Genomic DNA, 20,967 nt, shown 5'->3' on the forward strand with positions numbered 1-20,967 from the left:
AAACAACAGAACGGATAGGCGGTCACACGAGCATGTGACGGATCACAACAAAAGCCTGGATTGGCTACTAATTTATTATGATATTGCGGGGCTAAGATAGGCCTCCTAGTCCCGCGATACAACGGAACATGACATATCACAACATGATTGGAGAAATTGAAATGGAAATCGTCACCATAAGAAGTGTTATAAACTGCGTTCAGTGTCCTGAACACCATTAGCCCCTTAGCCCTTGACAAAGCTGACTCGCTCAGCGAAACGTCGGGCGGGCTAACTTTTGGCTTTTAGACAGCGGTTAGGCATTAGTTAAGCATTATTTACACTGCCAAAACTACACACAGTACACTAAAAAGATTTAGATATTGGAGAAGTACACAGCACAGGGTGTCTTCTCCCACACTGTCCTAATTATACCGCTGATAATTTTAAATGTTTGTCTTTAGGGTACTTTATATTTGAGTTAATAAAGTTCAATTTTACGGGGGGTTTCTAGTAAGGGTTGTCCCCGCAAGGGGGCCACCCCTTAAAGGTTGTTCATGAAGAGGGCAACAAGTGACAAAAAAAAGCATTTAAGCTCCTAAAACAGCATGGCAGTGAGGAAGCATTAAAAAGCTATAGAGAAAGATGTAGGATATGTAAAAAAAAAAAAAAACAGATAAAAGCTGCAAAAGTGGAGTAAGGCTGGGTTCACACTATGTTTTTGCCATACTGTTTTCAATCCGTTTTTCTAAAGAAAACCGTATGGCAAAAAAACAGATGGAACAGTATGGAAAATAGTAAACCGTATGTGTTTTTAAACAGTATACTGTTTTTAAAAGTGCATACAGTTCCGTCAGTTTTTATTTTTTTAAAAACCTATACGTTTTTGAAAATTTTGTCCATTTTTAATGGGAGGGGTCTTGGGTGGGGACTTTAGGATTCAAATGCGCATGTGCAATGTAAAAACGTGTGGGTTTTTTTTCTATAAAAACTGACGGAACTGTATGCACTTTTAAAAACAGTATACTGTTTAAAAACGCATACGGTTTACTTTTTTCCATACTGTTCCATCCGTTTTTTTGCCATACGGTTTTCTTTAGAAAAACGGATTGAAAACAGTATGGCAAAAACGGGATGTGAACCCAGCCTTAGGAAGACTCATTGCCAAGGAGAGTAAAACTAACCCCAAAATGTTCTTTAACTATATAAATAGCAAAAAGGTTAAAAATGAAAGTGTTGGCCGCTTAAAAAATGATGTGGAAGAAAATTTAGACATGGATCAGGAAAAAGCAAATACGTTAAACACGTTCTCCGCTGTATTCACCGAGGAAAATGAAATGCCAGGTGAAATACAGCGGCATAAGATAAACTCCCGATACAGGTCACCTGTCTATCCCAGGAAGAAGTACAGTGCCGCCCACAAAAAATCTAAATAGACAAATAACCAGGTCCAGATGGCATTCACCTCCGTGTTCTAAGGGAGTTAAGTAAAGTAATAGACAGACCCCTATTTCTAATATTTAAGGACTCTGTAGTAACAAGACGAGTCGCCAGAATTGGGACATAGCAAAGTGGTGCCAAAATTTAAAAAGGGGTCAAAAGGTGACCCTGGGAATTATAGGCTTATTAGTTTAACCTCGGTTTTATGTAGTAGTTTCAGGGTTTTCTAAGAAATGCTATTTTGGATTATCCATATCTGCATGGGTTTATGAAGTTATAGTCCTGTCTACACTAACCTGATCAGCTTTTATGAGGAGGTAAGCTCAAGACTGGACCAGAGTGAATTGCTGGATGTTGTATTTTGTGACTTTTCCAAAGCATTTGTTACAGTGCCACATAAAAGATTGGTACATAAAATGAGAATGCTTGGGCAGGGGGGAAATGTGTGCAAGTGGGTAAGCAACTGGCTCAGTGATAGAAAAGAGGGTGGTTATTATTGGTCCTTATTTTGATTGGGTGACTGTTACTAGTTGGGTACTATAGGGTCCTATTCTATTCAATATATTATTTATTAATGACCTTGTAGAGGGGTTGTATACTAAACTCTATAAAGTGGTTAACACAATAGAGGCAATAGAGACTGAAAAAGAAAATTTTTGGTGTAATCTATAGACCCCCCCAACACCATTGAGGAGATAGGTCAGCTGCATACACAAATAGAGAGGGTTGCCTGGGCAGGTACAGTGGTAATAATGGGAGATTTTAACTATCCAGATATAGATTAGGGTTGGGGTTTTCCTAAAGGACAATTCCTAAATTTATTGCTAAATTTTATGGGCCAGTTTGTGGAGGACCCAACAAGAAGTGATGCTTTGTTGGATCTGGACATTTCTAACAATGCAGAGCTGGTTGGTAATGTAACTGTGTGTGAAACCCTTGGTAATAGTGACCACAATATAGTTACTTTTGACTTAGTGTAAAAAACAGACAGGTTCGGAGGGCAAAAATATATAATTTTAAAAAGGCAAATTTCCCTGGGCTAAGAGCTGCACTTCAGGACATAGACTGAGATGAGGTGTTCTCAAATCCTGATACAGACGTTAAATGGGAGATTTTCAAAAACACTGAATACAGCTAAATATATTCCTAAGGGGAACAATTATAAACGATAAAAACTAAATCCTGCATGGCTGACAAATGTTAAATGTTAACCCCATTAGGGGTTTTTACGTTTTTGCACTTTCATTTTTTTCTCCTTACCTTTAAAAAATCATAACTGTTTCAATTTTGGACCTAAAAATCCATATGATGGCTTATTTTTTGCGCCACCAATTCTACTTTGTAATGACATAAGTCATTTTACCCAAAAATCTAAGTCGAAACGGAAAAAAAATCATTGTGAGACAAAATTGAAAAAAAAAACGCCATTTTGTAACTTTTGGGGGCTTCTGTTTCTACGTAGTAATTTTTTTGGTAAAAATGACACATTATCTTTATTCTGTAGGTCCATACAATTAAAATGATACCCTACTTATATAGTTGTGATTTTGTCATACTTCTGGAAAAAAAATCATAACTACATGCATGAAAATTTATACGTTTAAAATTGTCATCTTCTGACCCCTATAACTTTTTTTATTTTTCATCATATGGTGCAGTATGAGGGCAAATTCTTTTGCGCCGTGATCTGAAGTTTTTAGCGGTACCATTTTTGTATTGATCGGACTTGTTGATCGCTTTTTATTCATTTTTTCATGATATAAAAAGTGACCGAAAATATGATATTTTGGAGTTTGGAATTTTTTTCACGTACGCCATTGTGCGGTTTAATTAATGATATATTTTTATAATTCGGACATTTCCGCTCACGGCGATACCACATATGTTTATTTTTATTTACACTGTGTTTTTATTTTCCCAAATGGGAAAAGGGGGGTGATTCAAACTTTTATTAGGGGAGGGGTTAAATGATCTTTATTCACTTTTTTTGCACTTTTTTTGCAGTGTTATAGCTCCCATAGGGACCTATAATACTGCACACACTTATCTTTTACATTGATCACTGGTTTCTCATAGGAAACCAGTGATCAATGATTCTGCCGCTTGACTGCTCATGCCTGGATCTCAGGCACTGAGCAGTCATTCGGCGATCGGACACCAGGAGGCAAGGTAGGAGACCCTCCTCGTGTCCCAGAGCTGTTCGGGATGCAGCGATTTCACCGCAGACATCCCGAAAAGCACCCTGAGCTAACCGGCAGTGATTTACTTTGACTTTAGACGCGGTGTTCAACTTTGCACGCCGCATCTAAAGGGTTAGTAGCGCGCGGCACTGCGATCATTGCCACGTGCTATTAGCCACGGGTCCCTGCCTTTGTTAGAGGCCAGGCCCAACCCACTATGGCCCCGCGTTATAGATAGGGAAAGGACTCAGGACGTACCGGTACGTCCTTGGTCCTTAAGAGGTTTAAAGAGCAAGAAACAAGAAAAAAAAGCTTAAAAAAAAATATACAAATCTGAGGGGTCAGCTATAGCATTTGAACTTTACAAAGAGCTTAATAAAATCTATAAAAATGTTATAAAAACAGCAAAGATTCAAAAAGAGAGACAGGTGTCCAAAGAAAGCAAAACAAATCCTAAATATTTTTTTAGATATATAAATTCAAAAAAACCATGTAGGACCCTTAAAGGGGTACTCCGCCCCTATACATCTTATCCCCTATCCAAAGGATAGGGGATAAGATGTCAGATCGCCACGGTCCCGCTGCTGGGGACCCCCGGGATCCCCGCTGCGGCACCCCGTTATCATTACCGCACAGAGCGAGTTCGCTCTGTGCGTAATGATGGACGATACAGTGGACGGAGCAGCGTGACGTCAGGACTCCTCCCCTCGTGACATCACAGCTCCGCCCCTCGTGACATCCCCCTCCCATAGACTTGTATTGAAAGGAGCGGGCCGTGACAACCCGAGGGGCGGGGCCGTGACGTAACGATGCTCTGGCCCCTGTATTGCCTGTCATTTCGTGCAGCAGGGATCCCGGTGCTACCCAGCAGCAGGAACGCGGCGATCTGACATCTTATCCCCTATCCTTTGGATAGGGGATAAGATGTCTTGGGGCGGAGTACCCCTTTAATAATGATAATGGGGAGGTGGTCACTGGTGATCAAGAGAAGGCAGAGCTACTGAATGGGTTCTTTAGTTCTGTAAATACAAAGGAAGAGGGAGGAGCTGAGGCAGACCGGGCCAGTGCGGGTAACACATCATGTAATGTACTGAACTAGCTTAACCCCTTAAGGACCAAGGACGTACAGGTACGTCCTTGGTCCTGCTCCCGTGATAGATAAGTCCTATCAATGCAAAAATGGTACCGTTAAAAACTTCAGATCACGGCGCAAAAAATTAGCCCTCATACCGCCCCATACACGGAAAAATAAAAAAGTTATAGGGGTCAGAAGATGACAATTTTAAACGTATTAATTTTCCTGCATGTAGTTATGATTTTTTCCAGAAGTACGACAAAATCAAACCTATATAAGTAGGGTATCATTTTAATCGTGAAGCCGGGATCCGCCGCTAATAGCGCGCAGCGCTGATCGCGGCGCCGTGCGCTATTAACCCTTTAGCCGCGCGCTCAGAGTAAAAGCTGCCGGTTAACTCAGTGGGCTGTTCGGGATAGCCGCGGCGAAATCGCGGCATCCCGAACAGCTTACAGGACAGCGGGAGGGCCCCTACCTGCCTCCTCGCTGTCCGATCACCGAATGACTGCTCAGTGCCTGAGATCCAGGCATAAGCAGTCAAGCGGCAGAATCATCAATCACTGGTTTCCTATGAGAAACCAGTGATCAATGTAAAAGATCAGTGTGTGCAGTGTTATAGGTCCCTATAACACTGCAAAAAAAAAGTGGAAAAAAAAGTGAATGAATATCATTTAACCCCTCCACTATTAAAAGTTTGAATCACCCCCCTTTTCCCATAAAAAAAAAAAACATAGTGTAAATAAACATATATGGTATTACCGCGTGCGGAAATGTCCGAATTATAAAAAGATATCATTAATTAAACCGCACGGTCAATGGCGTACGCGCAAGAAAATTCCAAAGTCCAAAATAGTTCAATAGTTCAATAGATCAATAAGTCCTATCAATGCAAAAATGGTACCATTAAAAACTTCAGATCACGGCGCAAAAAATGAGCCCTCATACCGCCCCATACACGGAAAAATAAAAAAGTTATAGGGGTCAGAAGATGACAATTTTAAACGTATTAATTTTCCTGCATGTAGTTATGATTTTTTCCAGAAGTACGACAAAATCAAACCTTTATAAGTAGGGTATCATTTTAATCGTTTGGACCTACAGAATAAAGATAAGGTGTAATTTTTACCGAAAAATGTACTACGTAGAAACGGAAGCCCCCAAAAGTTACAAAACGGCGTTTTATTTTTCAATTTTGTCGCACAATGATTTTTTTTTCGTTTCCCCGTAGATTTTTGGGCAAAATGACTGACGTCATTACAAAGTAGAATTGGTGGCACAAAAAATAAGCAATCATATGGATTTTTAGGTGCAAAATTGAAAGAGTTATGATTTTTTAAAGGCAAGGAGCAAAAAACGAAAATGCAAAAACGGAAAAAACCCCGGTCCTTATTAATGTAGATACTGTATGGTTCAAGGTAAATTAAGTAAAGCAAATGTAAACAAATCTCCAGGACCAGATGGATTACACCCAGGAGTTCTTAGAGAACTAAGTTCAGTCATTTATGTACTCTTGTTCATGATATTTAGAGATTCTCTGGTGTCTGGTATTGTGCCGAGGGACTGGCGCAAGGCGATTGTGGTGCCAATCTTCAAAAAGGTTTCTAGGTCTTCCCCAGGTAATTATAAACTGGTAAGCTTAACATGCATTGTGGGAAAATTGTTTGCTTAACCCCTTAAGGACCAGGCCATTTTATACCTTAAGGACCGGAGCGTTTTTTGCAATTCTGACCACTGTCACTTTAAACATTAATAACTCTGGAATGCTTTTAGTTATCATTCTGATTCCGAGATTGTTTTTTCGTGACATATTCTACTTTAACATAGTGGTAAAATATTATGGTAACTTGCATCCTTTCTTGGTGAAAAATCCCAAAATTTGAGGAAAAAAATGAAAATTTTGCATTTTTCTAACTTTGAAGCTCTCTGCTTGTAAGGAAAATGGATATTCAAAATATATATTTTTTTGGGTTCACATATACAATATGTCTACTTTATGTTTGCATCATAAAATTTATGAGTTTTTACTTTTGGAAGACACCATAGGGCTTCAAAGTTCAGTAGCAATTTTGAAATTTTTCACAAAATTTTCAAACTCACTATTTTTCAGGGACCAGTTCAGTTTTGAAGTGGATTTGAAGGGTCTTCATATTAGAAATACCCCATAAAAGACCCCATTATAAAAACTACACCCCCTAAAGTATTCAAAAAAACATTCAGTAAGTGTATTAACCCTTTAGGTGTTTCACAGGAATAGCAGCAAAGTGAAGGAGAAAATTCAAAATCTTCATTTTTTACACTCGCATGTTCTTGTAGACCCAATTTTTGAATTTTTGCAAGGGATAAAAAGGAGAAAATTTTTACTTGTATTTGAAACCTAATTTCTCTTGAGTAAGCACATACCTCATATGTCTATGTTAATTGTTCGGCGGGCGCAGTAGAGGGCTCAGAAGGGAAGGAGCGACAAATGGTTTTTGGGGGGCATGCCGCATTTAGGAAGCCCCTATGGTGCCAGGACAGCAAAAAAAAACACATGGCATACCATTTTGGAAACTAGACCCCTCAGGGAACGTAACAAGGGGTAAAGTGAACCTTAATACCCTACAGGTGATTCACGACTTTTGCATATGTAAAAAAAATATATATTTTTTTTACCTAAAATGCTTGGTTTCCCAAAAATTTTACATTTTTAAAAAGGGTAATAGCAGAAAATACCCCCCAAAATTTGAAGCCCAATTTCTCCCGATACAGAAAACACCTCGCATGGGGGTGAAAAGTGCTCTGCTGGTGCACTACAGGTCTCAGAAGAGAAGGAGTCACATTTGGCTTTTTGAAAGCAAATTTTGCTCTGGGGGCATGCCGCATTTAGGAAGCCCCTATGGTGCCAGAACAGCAAAAAAAAAAAAAACCCATGGCATACCATTTTGGAAACTAGACCCCTCGGGGAACGTAACAAGGGGTAATGTGAACCTTAATACCCTACAGGTGTTTCACGACTTTTGCATATGTAAAAAAATATATATTTTTTTTACCTAAAATGCTTGGTTTCCCAAAATTTTTACAATTTTAAAAAGGGTAATAGCAGAAAATACCCCCCAAAATTTGAAGCCCAATTTCTCCCGATTCAGAATACACCCCATATGGGTGTGAAAAGTGCTCTGCTGGCGCACTACAGGTCTCAGAAGAGAAGGACTCACATTTGGCTTTTTGAAAGCGAATTTTGCTCTGGGGGCATGCCGCATTTAGGAAGCCCCTATGGTGCCAGGACAGCAAAAAAAAAACACATGGCATACCATTTTGGAAACTAGACCCCTCGGGGAACGTAACAAGGGGTAATTTGAACCTTAATACCCTACAGGTGTTTCACGACTTTTGCATATGTAAAAAAATATATATTTTTTTTACCTAAAATGCTTGTTTTCCCAAAAATTTTACATTTTTTAAAAGGGTAATAGCAGAAAATACCCCCCAAAATTTGAAGCCCAATTTCTCCCGAGTACGGCAATACCCCATATGTGGCCCTAAACTGTTGCCTTGAAATACGACAGGGCTCCAAAGTGAGAGCGCCATGCGCATTTGAGGCCTAAATTAGGGACTTGCATAGGGGTGGACATAGGGGTATTCTACGCCAGTGATTCCCAAACAGGGTGCCTCCAGCTGTTGTAAAACTCCCAGCATGCCTGGACAGTCAGTGGCTATCTGGCAATACTGGGAGTAGTTGTTTTGCAACAGCTGGAGGCTCCGTTTTGGAAACAGTGGAGTACCAGACGTTTTTCATTTTTATTGGGGAGGGGGGCTGTGTAGGGGTATGTGTATATGTAGTGTTTTTTACTTTTTATTTTATTTTGTGGTAGTGTAGTGTTTTTAGGGTACAGTCGCACGGGCGGGGGGTCACAGTAGTTTCTCGCTGGCAGTTTGAGCTACGTCAGAAAATTTGACGCAGCTCAAACTTGCAGCCGGATACTTACTGTAATCCTCCGCCCATGTGAGTGTACCCTGTACGTTCACATTGGGGGGGGAACATCCAGCTGTTGCAAAACTACAACTCCCAGCATGTACGGTCTATCAGTGCATGCTGGGAGTTGTAGTTTTGCAACCGCTGGAGGCTCCGTTTTGGAAACAGTGGCGTACCAGACGTTTTTCATTTTTATTGGGGAGGGGAGGGGGGCTGTGTAGGGGTATGTGTATATGTAGTGTTTTTTACTTTTTATTTTATTGTGTGTTAGTGTAGTGTAGTGTTTTTAGGGTACAGTCACACGGGCGGGGGGTTCACAGTAGTTTCTCGCTGGCAGTTTGAGCTGCGGCAGAAATTTTGCCGCACCTCAAACTTGCAGCCGGATACTTACTGTAATCCTCGGCCCATGTGAGTGTACCCTGTACGTTCACATTGGGGGGGGACATCCAGCTGTTGCAAAACTACAACTCCCAGCATGTACGGTCTATCAGTGCATGCTGGGAGTTGTAGTTTTGCAACAGCTGGAGGCACACTGGTTGTGAAACACCGAGTTTGGTAACAAACTCAGTGTTTTGCAACCAGTGTGCCTTCAGCTGTTGCAAAAGCTACAACCCCCAGCATGTACGGCAGCGGAAGGGCATGCTGGGTGTTGTAGTTATGCAACAGCTGGAGGCATACTACTTTGGCTGGGGATGCTGGGGATTGTAGTTATGCAACAGCTGGAGACACACTGGTTTGCTACTTAACTCAGTGTGCCTTCAGCTGTTGCAAAACTACAACTCTCAGCAGTCACCGACAGCCAACGGGCATGCTGGGAGTTGTAGTTATGCAACCAGCAGATGCACCACTACAACTCCCAGCATGCACTTTAGCTGATTGTGCAAGCTGGGAGTTGTAGTTACACAACAGCTGAAGGTACACTTTTCCATAGAAAGAATGTGCCTCCAGCTGTTGCAAAACTACAAGTCCCAGCATGCCCATAAGGGCATGCTGGGAGTTGTGGTGGTCTGCCTCCTGCTGTTGCATAACTACAGCTCCCAGCATGCCCTTGTTGCATGCTGGGAGCTGTTGCTAAGCAACAGCAGGAGGCTGTCACTCACCTCCAACGATCCAGCCGCATCAGGTCAGTCCCTCGTCGTCACCGCCGCCGCCGCTGCTCCTGGGGCCCCGATCCCAACAGGGGCGCCGGGGATCGGGGTCCCCAGCACCTGGGGTGCACGTCCCGCACCCGATCACGTCCTCCGGAAGAGGGGCGGAGCGGGTTGCGGGAGTGACACCCGCAGCAGGCGCCCTGATTGGTCGGCCGGTAATCCGGCCGACGAATCAGGGCGATCGTGAGGTGGCACCAGTGCCACCTCACCCCTGCTGGCTCTGGCTGATCGGGGCCGTCTCTGACGGCCCCGATCAGCCAATAATTCCGGGTCACAGGGTCACTGGAGACCCGATTGACCCGGAATCCGCCGCAGATCGCTGGACTGAATTGTCCAGCGATCTGCGGTCATCGCCGACAGGGGGGTCATAATGACCCCCCTGGGCGATATGCCCCGATGCCTGCTGAACGATTTCAGCAGGCATCGGGGACCGGCTCCGCTCCAGATGGTTGCGGGGGGCCGGTAAAACACATGACGTTCTCATACGTCATGTGTCCTTAAGGACTCGGAAATGGAGACGTATGAGAAAGTCATGTGTCCTTAAGGGGTTAAATAGTTTTGACTCATAAGGGACTAAATACAGGAATACATAGGGGATAATACATTGCTCAAAAAAATAAAGGGAACAGTAAGATAACACATCCTAGATCTGAATGAATGAACTAATTATAAGAAACACTTTCTACTTTACATAGTTGAATGTGTTGACAATAAAATCACATGAAAATTATCAATGGAAATCAAATTTATCAACTCATGGAGGTCTGGATATGAAGTCACACTCAAAATCTAAGTGGAAAACCACACTACAGTGTGGTCCAACTTTGATGTAGTGTCCTTAAAACAAGTCAAAATGAGGTTCAGTAGTGCGTATGGCCTCCCTACAGCGCCTTGGCATGCTTCTGACGAGGTGGCGGACAGTCTGTGGTGCAATGTGGCGTTGGTGGATGGAGCCAGACATGATGTCCCAAATGTGCTCAGTCTTATTCAGGTCTGGGGAACGGGCGGGCCAGTCCATAGCATCAATGCCTTCCTCTTGCAGGAAATGCTGACATACTCCAGCCACATGAGGGTCTGGCATTGTCTTGCATTAGGAGGAACCCAGGCCCAACCTCACCAGCATATGGTCTCACAAGGGGTCTGAGGGTCTCATCTCGGTACCTGATGGCAGTCAGGCTACCTCTGATAAGCATATGGAGGGCTGTGCGGCCCCCTCAAAGAAATGCCACCCCACACCATTACTGACCCACCGCCAAACCGGTCATGCTGGAGGATGTTGCAGGCAGCAGAACGTTCTCCACAGAGTCTCCAACCCCTGTCCTGTTTGTCACATGTACTCAGTGTGAACCTGCTTTCATCTGTGAAGAGCACAGGGCACCAGTGGCGAATTTGCCAATCTTGGTGTTCTCTGGCAAATGCCAAACGTCCTTCACGGTGTTGCGTTGTAATCACAACCCCCACCTGTGGATGACGGCCCCCATAACACCCTCATGGAGTCTGTTTCTGACTGTTTGAGTGGACACATGCACATTTGTACCCTGCTGGAGGTCATTTTGCAGGGCTCTGGCAGTGCTACTCCTTGCACAAAGGCAGAGGTAGCTGGTCCTGCAGCTGGGTTGTTGCCCTCTCATGGCCTCCTCCACGTCTCCTGATGTACTGGCCTGTCTCCTGGTAGCACCTTCATGCTCTGGACATTATGCTGACAGACACAGCAAACCTTCTTTCCACAGCTCGCATTGATGTGCCATCCTGGATGAGCTGCACTACTTGAGCCACTTGTGTGGGTTGTAGACTCCGTCTCATGCTACCACTAAGCACCGCCAGCATTCAAAAGTGACCAAAACATCAGCCAGGAAGCATATAACACTCCTATATTGGTGGTGTCTTGCTAATTTCCACCTGTTGTCTATTCCATTTGCACAACAGCATGTGAAATTGATTGTCAATCAGTGTTGCTTCCTGAGTGGACAGTGTGATTTCACAGAAGTGTGATTGACTTGGAGTTACATTGTGCTGCTTAAGTGTTCCCTTTATTTTTTTGAGCAGTGTAGTATTATAAGTGATAGCCAGCATGGGTTTACTAAGGATAGAAGTTGTCATACTAATCTAATTTGCTTTTATGAAGATGAGATTAGAAGCCTTGACAGAGGGATAGCTGTGGATATAGTGTAGTTTTGGATTTTGTAAAAGCGTTTGATACTGTCCCTCATAGACGTCTGATAGGTAAGTTAAGGTCTTTGGGTTTAGAAATTTTAGTTTGTAAATTGATTGAAAACTTGTTTAAGGATCGTACCCAGAGAGTGGTGGTCAATAATTCTTACTATTATTGGTCTCTGGTTATCAGTAACACAGTAACATAGTTCATGAGGTTGAAAAAAGTCCAGAGTCCATCAAGTTCAACCTATATCCCTAATGAGTCCCTACTGAGTTGATCCAGAGGAAAGCAAAAAACCCTTATACTAGAGGTAAAAATTCCTTTCCGACTCCAAATATGGCAGTCAGAATGAATCCCTGGATCAATGTTCTGTCCTTATAAATCTAGTATACATAACCAGCAATGTTGTTATTCTCCAAAAATGCACCCAGACCCGTTTTGAACTCTTTTACAGAGTTCACCATGACCACCTCCTCAGACAGAGAATTCCACAGTCTCACTGCTCTTACGGTAAAGAATCCCCGTCTGTGCTGGTGTAGAAACCTTCTTTCCTCTAAACGTAGAGGATGCCCCCTTGTTATAGATACAGTCCTGGGTATAAATAGATCATGGGAGAGATCTCTGTACTGTCCCCTGATATATTTATACATAGTTATTTGGTCTCCCCTAAGCCTTCTTTTTTTCTAAACGAAATAACCCTAATTCTGATAATCTTTCTGGGTACTGTAGTCCTCCCATTCCCCGTATTACTCTGGTTGCCCGTCTTTGAACCCTTTCCAGCTCCTCTACATCTTTCTTGTACACTGGTGCCCAGTACTGTACACAGTATTCAATGTGTGGTCTGACTAGTGATTTGTACAGCGGTAGAATTATTTCCTTGTCGTGGGCATCTATGCCCCTATTGATGCACCCCATTATTTTATTAGCCTTGGCAGCAGCTGCCTGACACTGGTCACTACAACTAAATTTACTGTTAACTAAGACTCCTAAGTACTTTTCCATGTCAGTCGTCCCAAGTGTTCTCCCATTTAATATATAACCCCAGCCCGGATTTTTCCTCCCCATGTGCATTACCTTACATTTATCAGTGTTGAACCTCATTTGCCATTTCCCAGCCCAAAACTCCAATCTATCCAGATCCATTTGTAACAGTGCACTGTCCTCTATAGTGTTTACCGCTTTACAGAGTTTAGGATCATCTGCAAAGATTGTTACTTTACTATTCAGCCCCTCTACAAGGTCATTAATAAATATATTAAACAGAACAGGACCCAAGACTGACCCCTGTGGTACCCCACTAGTAACAGTCACCCAATCGGAATAAGTGCCATTAATAACCACCCTTTGTTTCCTATCACTGAGCCAGTTACATAGCCACTTACACACATTCTCCCCTAGCCCCATCCTTTTCATTTTATGCACCAACCTTTTATGAGGCACCTTATCAAATGCTTTGGAAAAATCCAGATATACGACATCCAGCGATTGCTCCTGGTCCAGTCTGGAGCTCACCTCCTCATAGAAACTGATCAGGTTAGTTTGACAGGATCGATCCCTCATAAAGCCATGCTGATATGGGGTCATACGTTTATTTTTATTAAGATACTCCAAAATACAACACAATTCACATAGAAGAAAGAGATCACACTCACCAATCCTGAGCAATCGTGCTTTATTTCGTGCAGTGAACAGGGGTTACATCTTCAAAAGGCAGGTGAAGGAACGACACGTGTTTCGCGTTACAAGTGCATCTTCTGATTCTGCTTTCAGAATGGCAGTCTGCTCCTTATATCTACAAAAACCTTTCTCCGGTAATTACTTCACCTGACCATCCAATTTAGTTCAACCAATAGGTAGAACTTACCTGTGATTACGTCTGCGGCTTGGTCCTCCTCGTTCACGCGTCATGCCGGAGAGACGCGATCTCCCCACAACGAGCCCCCACTCCTCCCTTCTCCAAACGAGAACAAGTCATTGGTTCAGGGGGAGTGATGACACCAGCGGCGCGACCGCGTCTCCTGTTGCGCGGCAACTGTGGACTTAGCTGCTACGGACATCCAACAGGTAAGAAAAATAATATAATATTTAACCTAGTAAAATTCTAGGTCCACAAGGGTCTCGACAGCCGAAACAGTTCTCCGATAAATCCCACCGCTCGAGACGTGCGATCCGGACACAGCGACAGCTAACTCCGCCCACCCCCCGCTCGAGACGTGCGATCCGGACACAGCGACAGCTAACTCCGCCCACCCCCACGAAATAAAGCACAATTGCTCAGGATTGGTGAGTGCGATCTCTTTCTTCTATGTGAATTGTGTTCTATGGACATTGTTGGATCTTTCTGAGGTCAGCTCCGCCTATTCCTTTGATGTGCAAGTCCAGCCATGGGACCCCTGGCCATCAGTTGTGGTTTAATCATATGAAAGCATAGAAAACAGGTAGTGCCAGTTGTTTCTACTCTACATGAAGACGATACTCCAAAATAGCATCTCTTAGAAAACCCTCAAACTATTTACATACTACGGAGGTTAAACTAACAGGCCTATAATTCCCTGGGTCACCTTTTGTTCCCTTTTAAATATTGGTACCACATATGCTATGCGCCAGTCCTGGGGAACAGTCCCTGTTACTATAGAGTCCCGGAATATTAAATATGGGTCTGTCTATAACATTACTTAATTCCTTTAGAACACGGGGGTGAATGCCATCTGGACCTGGTGATTTGTCTGTTTTAGATTTTTTGTAGGTGTCGCTGTACTTCTTCCTGGGTTAGACAGGTGACCTGTACTGGAGAGTTTACCTTATCACACTGTATTTCACCTGACATTTCATTTTCCTCTGTGAACACAGTGGAGAAGAATTTGTTTACTATATTTGCTTTTTCCTGATCCCCATTTATCATTTCTTCTTAATCATTTTTTAAGGGGCCCACACTTTCATTTTTGACCTTTTTGCTATTTATGTAGTTAAAGAACATTTTGGGGTTAGTTTTACTCTCTTTGGCAAGGAGTCTTTCTGTCTCTTTTTGCGGCTTTTATCTGTTTTTTACATATTTTACATTTTTCTCTATTGCTTTTTAATGCTTATTCACTGCTGTCCTGTTTTAGTATTTTAAATGCTTTATTTTTGTCCTTTATTGCCGCTTTAATGTTTTTATTCATCCATATTGTTTTTATTTTTTTTATTTCTGACTTTTATTCCCATAAGGTATATATTTATTACAGTGATAATTTAAGATATCTTTAAAAGTCTCCCATTTAGTGTCGGTATTCTTGTTTTTGAGGACAATATCCCATTTTATATTGTTAAGTACTTCTCTGAGCTGATCAAACTTTGCCTTCCTAAAGTTCATTGTTTTAGTGGCCCCTCGAGAGATTCCCTTATTGAAGAATAAGTTATAATGTATTATATTATGATCACTATTTCCCAGGTGTCCTTTTACCTGCACATTAGTTACTCTGTCAGGTCTGTTGGTTAATATTAAGTCTCGTAGGGCGCCCCGTCTGGTCGGGCTCTGCACCATTTGGGACAGATAATTGTCTTTAGTTATAGTCAGTAATAGTCAGTAATTGATCTTCTGTCTCTTCCATTATGTTTGGGGGCTTATAACAAACCCCTACCAGAATTTTTTTTTTAATCTCCATATATTTCTACCAATAATGCCTCCACATTATCGTCTCCCTCCCATATGTCCTCCCGCAGTGCGGTCTTCAGACTTTATTTCACATACAAACTCCTCCCCCTTTTCTGTTTTGTCCGATCCTTCCTGAATAGACTATAACCCTGTATGTTGACAGCCCAGTCACAGCTATCATCCAACCAAGTCTCTGTTATACCCGCTATGTCATAATTTTCCTCAGACATCAACGACTCCAGTTCGTCAGTTTTATTGGTCAGACTTCTGGCATTATTCATCATGCAATTCAGTGGTGTATGTTGTTTCTTCCTATGAAGCCTATCCCTATTAACTATTCTAACCCCCCTCCCTCAGCTCCACCCCCAGGTACATTACTAAGTCCCCCCTCTCTATCTACACTGTCTTCCCCCTCTATGTTATAGGTTCCCTCCCCCCCAGTCCCTAGTTTAAACACTCCTCCACCCTTCTAGCCATCTTCTCCCCGAGCACAACTGCACCCTCCCCATTGAGGTGCAGCCCGTCCCTACGGTAGAGTCGGTAACAGACAGCAAAGTCAGCCCAGTTCTCCATGAACCCAAACCCCTCCTTCCTACACCAGCTTCTGAGCCACTTGTTTACCTCCCTGATCTCCCGCTGCCTCTCTGGTGCGGCTCGTGGTACAGGTAATATTTCAGAAAATATTACCTTGGAGGTCCTTGCCTTAAGCTTGCGGCCTAAGTCCCTGAAATCATTTTTTAGGAACTCCACCTACCTCTTACTTTGTCATTGGTGCCAATATGTACCATCACTGCAGAAAGAAAAAGCTGCCGGCACAGGTGAATTGAGCATCAGACTTCGGCAATACACACGGTGCAGGCGATCAGCATAGGTTATGGGTGTTAGTCTTGAAAGTGTCCTGTGGTGCTCTCCCTCAACAGAAGAAAACAGTAGCAGCATCCACAAAGAGAAAGAAACTGAAGGGGCACTCATGCGTCTTCTTTCAAATCAACTTTATTTCGGAGGGCTCTACAGCAGCGGGACCGCCGGGCAGATCTTTAAGCCACGCAGGACCAGGTAAGGAGCATGTTGGTAATAGCTATTTCGTGCCACTCCCGGCAATTGTAATTTTTGGGGGCTTCTGTTTCTACACCGTAGATTTTTTGGTAAAAATTACACCTTCTCCTTATTCTGTAGGTCTATACGATTAAAATGATACCCTACTATAATAGGTTTGATTTTGTCTTACTTCTGAAAAAAATCATAACTTCATGCAGGAAAATTTATACGTTTTAAAATTGTCATTTTCTGACCCCTATAACTTTTTATTTTTCCACGTATGGGGTGGTGTGAGGGCTAATTTTTTGCGCAGTGATCTGAAGTTTTTAGCGGTACCATTTTTGTATTGATCGGACTTTTTGATTGCGTTTTATTCATTTTTTCATGAATTAAAAAGTGACCAAAAATACGCTATTTTGGACTTTGGCATTTTTTTGTGCATACGCCATTGACCGTGCGGTTTAATTAATGAAATATTTTTTATAAGTCGGACATTTTCGCACACGGCGATACCATATATGTTTGTTTTTATTTACAGTTTTTTTTATGGGAAAAGGGGGGTGATTCAAACTTTTCTTAGGGAAGGGGTTAAATTATCTTTTTTTTTTTTCACTTTTATTTTTTTTTACAATGTTATAGCTTTAACACTGCACACACTGATCTTTTACATTGATCAATGGTTTTACACCCCACTGGCGTTTGACAGATCTTTGGAACAGTGCGGTATTTTTCATTTTCACGGACCACTGTTCCAAAAATCTGTCAAACATCTGTGGGGTGTAAATGCTCACTGCACCCCTTAATACATTACATGAGGGGTGTAGTTTCCAAAATGGGGTCACATATGGGGGGGGGTCCATTGTTCTGGCACTATGGGGTCTTTGTAAACACACGTGGCCTTCAATTCCGGACAAATTTTCTCTGCAAAATCCCAATGGTGCTCCTTCTGTTCTGAGCATTGTAGTTCGCCCGCAGAGCACTTTACATCCACATATGGGGAATTTTCTTACTCAGAAGAAATGGGGTTACAAATTTTGGGGGGCTTTTTTCCCTATTTTCCCTTGTGAAAATGAAAAATTTAGGGTAACACCAGCATTCTGGTGAAAATTGAATTTTTTTCGTTTTCCCCTCCAAATTTTATGAAAATTCATCAAACACCTGTGGGGTGTTAAGGCTCACTATACCCATTGTCACGTTCCGTGAGTGGTGTAGTTTCCAAAATGGGGTTACATGTTTTTCCGTTTATGTCAGAACACATTTATGTTTTTGCGTTTATGTCATAACCGCTGTAAAATCAGCCACCCCTGTGCAAATCACCAATTTAGGCCTCAAATGTACATGGTGCGCTCTCATTCCTGAGCCTTGTTGTGCACCCACAGAGCATTTTACACCCACATATGGAGTATTTCTGTACTAATGGAGAAATTTCGTTAAAGATTCTGGGGTCTTTTTTTTCCTTTTACTGCTTGTGAGAATAAAAAGTATGGGCAACACCAGCATGTTAGTGTAACATTTTTTTATTTTTTTACACTAACAGGCTGTTGTAGCCCCCAACTTTTCCTTTTCATAAGGGGTAAAAGGAGAAAAAGCCCCCCAAAATTTGTAGTGCAATTTCTCCCGATTACGGAAATACCCCACATGTGGCCCTAAACTGTTTCCTTGAAATACGACATTGCTACGAAATGAGAGAGCGCCATGCGCATTTGAGGACTAAATTAGGGATTGCATAGGGGTGGACATAGGGGTATTCTACGCCAGTGATTCCCAAACAGGGTGCCTACAGCTGTTGCTAAACTCCCGGCATGCCTGGACAGTCAGTGGCTGTCCAGAAATGCTGGTAGTTGTTGTTTTGCAACAGCTGGAGGCTCCGTTTTGGAAATACTGCCTTACAATATGTTTTTCATTTTTACTGAGGGGGGGGGGGGGCACTGTAAGGGGATGTTTATGTAGTGTAGTGTTTTTAGGGTACATTCGCACTGGTGTTACGGTGAGTTTCCCGCTAATAGTTTGAGCTGCGGCGAAAAATTTGCCGCAGCCCAAACTTGAAGCAGGAAACATACTGTAAATCTGCCTCTGTGAATGTACCCTGTACATTCACATGGGGGGGCAAATCTCCAGCTGTTTCAAAATTACAACTCCCAGCGTGTACTGAAAGACCGTGCATGCTGGGAGTTGTACTTTTGCAACAGCTGGAGGCACACTGGTTGGAAAACCTTCAGTTAGGTTCTGTTACCTAACTCAGTATTTTCCAACCAGTGTGCCTCCAGCTGTTGCAAAACTACAACTCCCAGCATGTACTGATTGCTGAAGGGCATGCTGGGAGATGTAGTTATGAAACAGCTGGAGGTACGCAACTACAACTCCCAGCATGCCGAGACAGCTGTTTGCTGTTTGGGCATGTTGGGATTTGCAGTTTTGCAACATCTGGAGGGCTACACTTTATAGACCACTGCACAGTGAGCTCCAAACTGTGATCCTCCAGATGTTGCAAAACTACAAATCCCAGCATGCCCAGACAGCAAACAGCTGTTTGGGCATGCTAGGAGTTGTAGTTTTGCAAGATCTGGAAGGATACAGTTTAGAGACCACTGTATAGTGGTCTCAAACTGTAGCCCTTCAGCTGTTGCAAAACTACATATTCCAGCATGCCCAAACAGCTGTCTGGGCATGCTGGGAGTTGTAGTTTTTCAACATCTGGAGGGCTACAGGTTAGAGACCACTACGGAAACTTACCGACTTTCGTAGGATCCAGGGAGCCGTCCTCTTCTTCCGCACGACATAGCCGCCCGCCGATCACCGTCACCTGCTGCCTCAGGATGGTAAGTGGATTTCACTTCTGACGACCAATAGCAGGGATAGGAGGGGTGGCACCCCTGTCACCTGACAACCGCGATCCCCCTTATATTCACCATAAATCGCGTATGACCCGGAATTGGCGAATTCACTTACGATTTGCGCCGATTGGCGACATGGGGAGGGGGGTCTGATGACCCCCCTGGGCATTTGCACGGGGTGCCTGCTGATCGATAAAGTGGTCCTTAAAGGGGTACTCCGGTGAAAACCTTTTTTCTTTTAAATCAACTGGTGGCAGAAAGTTAAACATATTTGTAAATTACTTCTATTAAAAAATCGTAATCCTTCCAGTACTTATTAGCTGCTGAATGCTACAGAGGAAATTCCTTTCTTTTTGGAACACTGATGACATCACGAGCACAGTGCTCTCTGCTGACATCTCTGTCCATTTTAGCAACCATGCATAGCAGATGTATGCTAAGGGCAGCATGGCTAATCCAATTAAGGACCAATATATGGAGGGTTGTTTTAAACCAATTGACCAAAAAAATCACCAAAAGAGGTGATCCACTAATCCCCTATATTTCCCATATATTTAAAATGCTATAATCTTTATTAATACAAAAACACCAAAAGAATTAATGGGTTAAAAGTATCAGCATATCTCTCTTCCCATGGTACTAGTCATTTGAGTGCCATTCTGGCATCACTGTATCTCAATCTATCCGTGTGCATCTGCAGTATGCACACTATGAGGGAAGAGCGTACACTGTATTTTAAAACCTACTCGCGGCCCCCCTCGACATGTTTCGCCGTTATACACGACTTTGTCAAGAGGTTTTAGGGCACTAAGCAAGGAACGCCAATTCAGGGGTTTAAATAACCTCCTATTGTGATGTCACTGTTGGGGGAGTACTCGTCTCAACAGCCGATCCTGCTTCCTATATCAGAGCTGCGCGATTTCACATGCGCAGGGACTTAGTCTCCACAGGTATTCCGGGCTATATATATATATCCACATGCAATGAGGGTGTGCAATAGAATCTGTATAAGGGCAGCTTGGTGGCTCAGTGGTTAGCACTGCTGCCTTGCAGTGCTGGGGACTTGGGTTCAAATCCCACTAAGGACAACAATAAATAAAGCGTTATTATTATTATAATAACGTCAGCAGAGAGAACTGTGCTCGTGATGTCATCAGAGAGCATTCCAAAAAGAAAAGAATTTCCTCTGTAGTATTCAGCAGCTAATAAGTATAGGAAGGATAAAGATTTTTTAATAGAAGTCATTTACAAATATGTTTAACTTTCTGCCACCAGTTGATTTAAAAGAAAAAAGGTTTTCACCGGAGTACCCCTTTAAGTACCAGGACGCAAGGGCGTATGCATACGCCCTTCGTCCCCAACAGGTTAAAGGGGCGGCATGCCTTCTTTACCATAAGGATTGTGAATTTATGGAACAGTCTACCTCAGGAACTGGTCACAGCAGAAACAGTTGAAAGCTTTAAAACAGGGTTAGATGTATTCCTAGAACAAAATAACATTAATGCTTATGCAGAAATATAATCGCATCC

The 20,967-nt window shown here is 42.7% G+C and overlaps 1 protein-coding gene across 1 annotated transcript in view; it reads left to right on the forward strand.

Moving 5' to 3' along the window:
• Positions 1 to 20,967, forward strand: part of SLC12A7 (solute carrier family 12 member 7) — an 870,696-nt gene that overhangs the window by 190,589 nt on the left and 659,140 nt on the right. The gene's annotated exons all lie outside the window — the stretch shown is intronic.

This window comes from Hyla sarda, chromosome 5 (assembly GCF_029499605.1).
Source record: "Hyla sarda isolate aHylSar1 chromosome 5, aHylSar1.hap1, whole genome shotgun sequence".
Taxonomy (NCBI): domain Eukaryota; kingdom Metazoa; phylum Chordata; class Amphibia; order Anura; family Hylidae; genus Hyla; species Hyla sarda.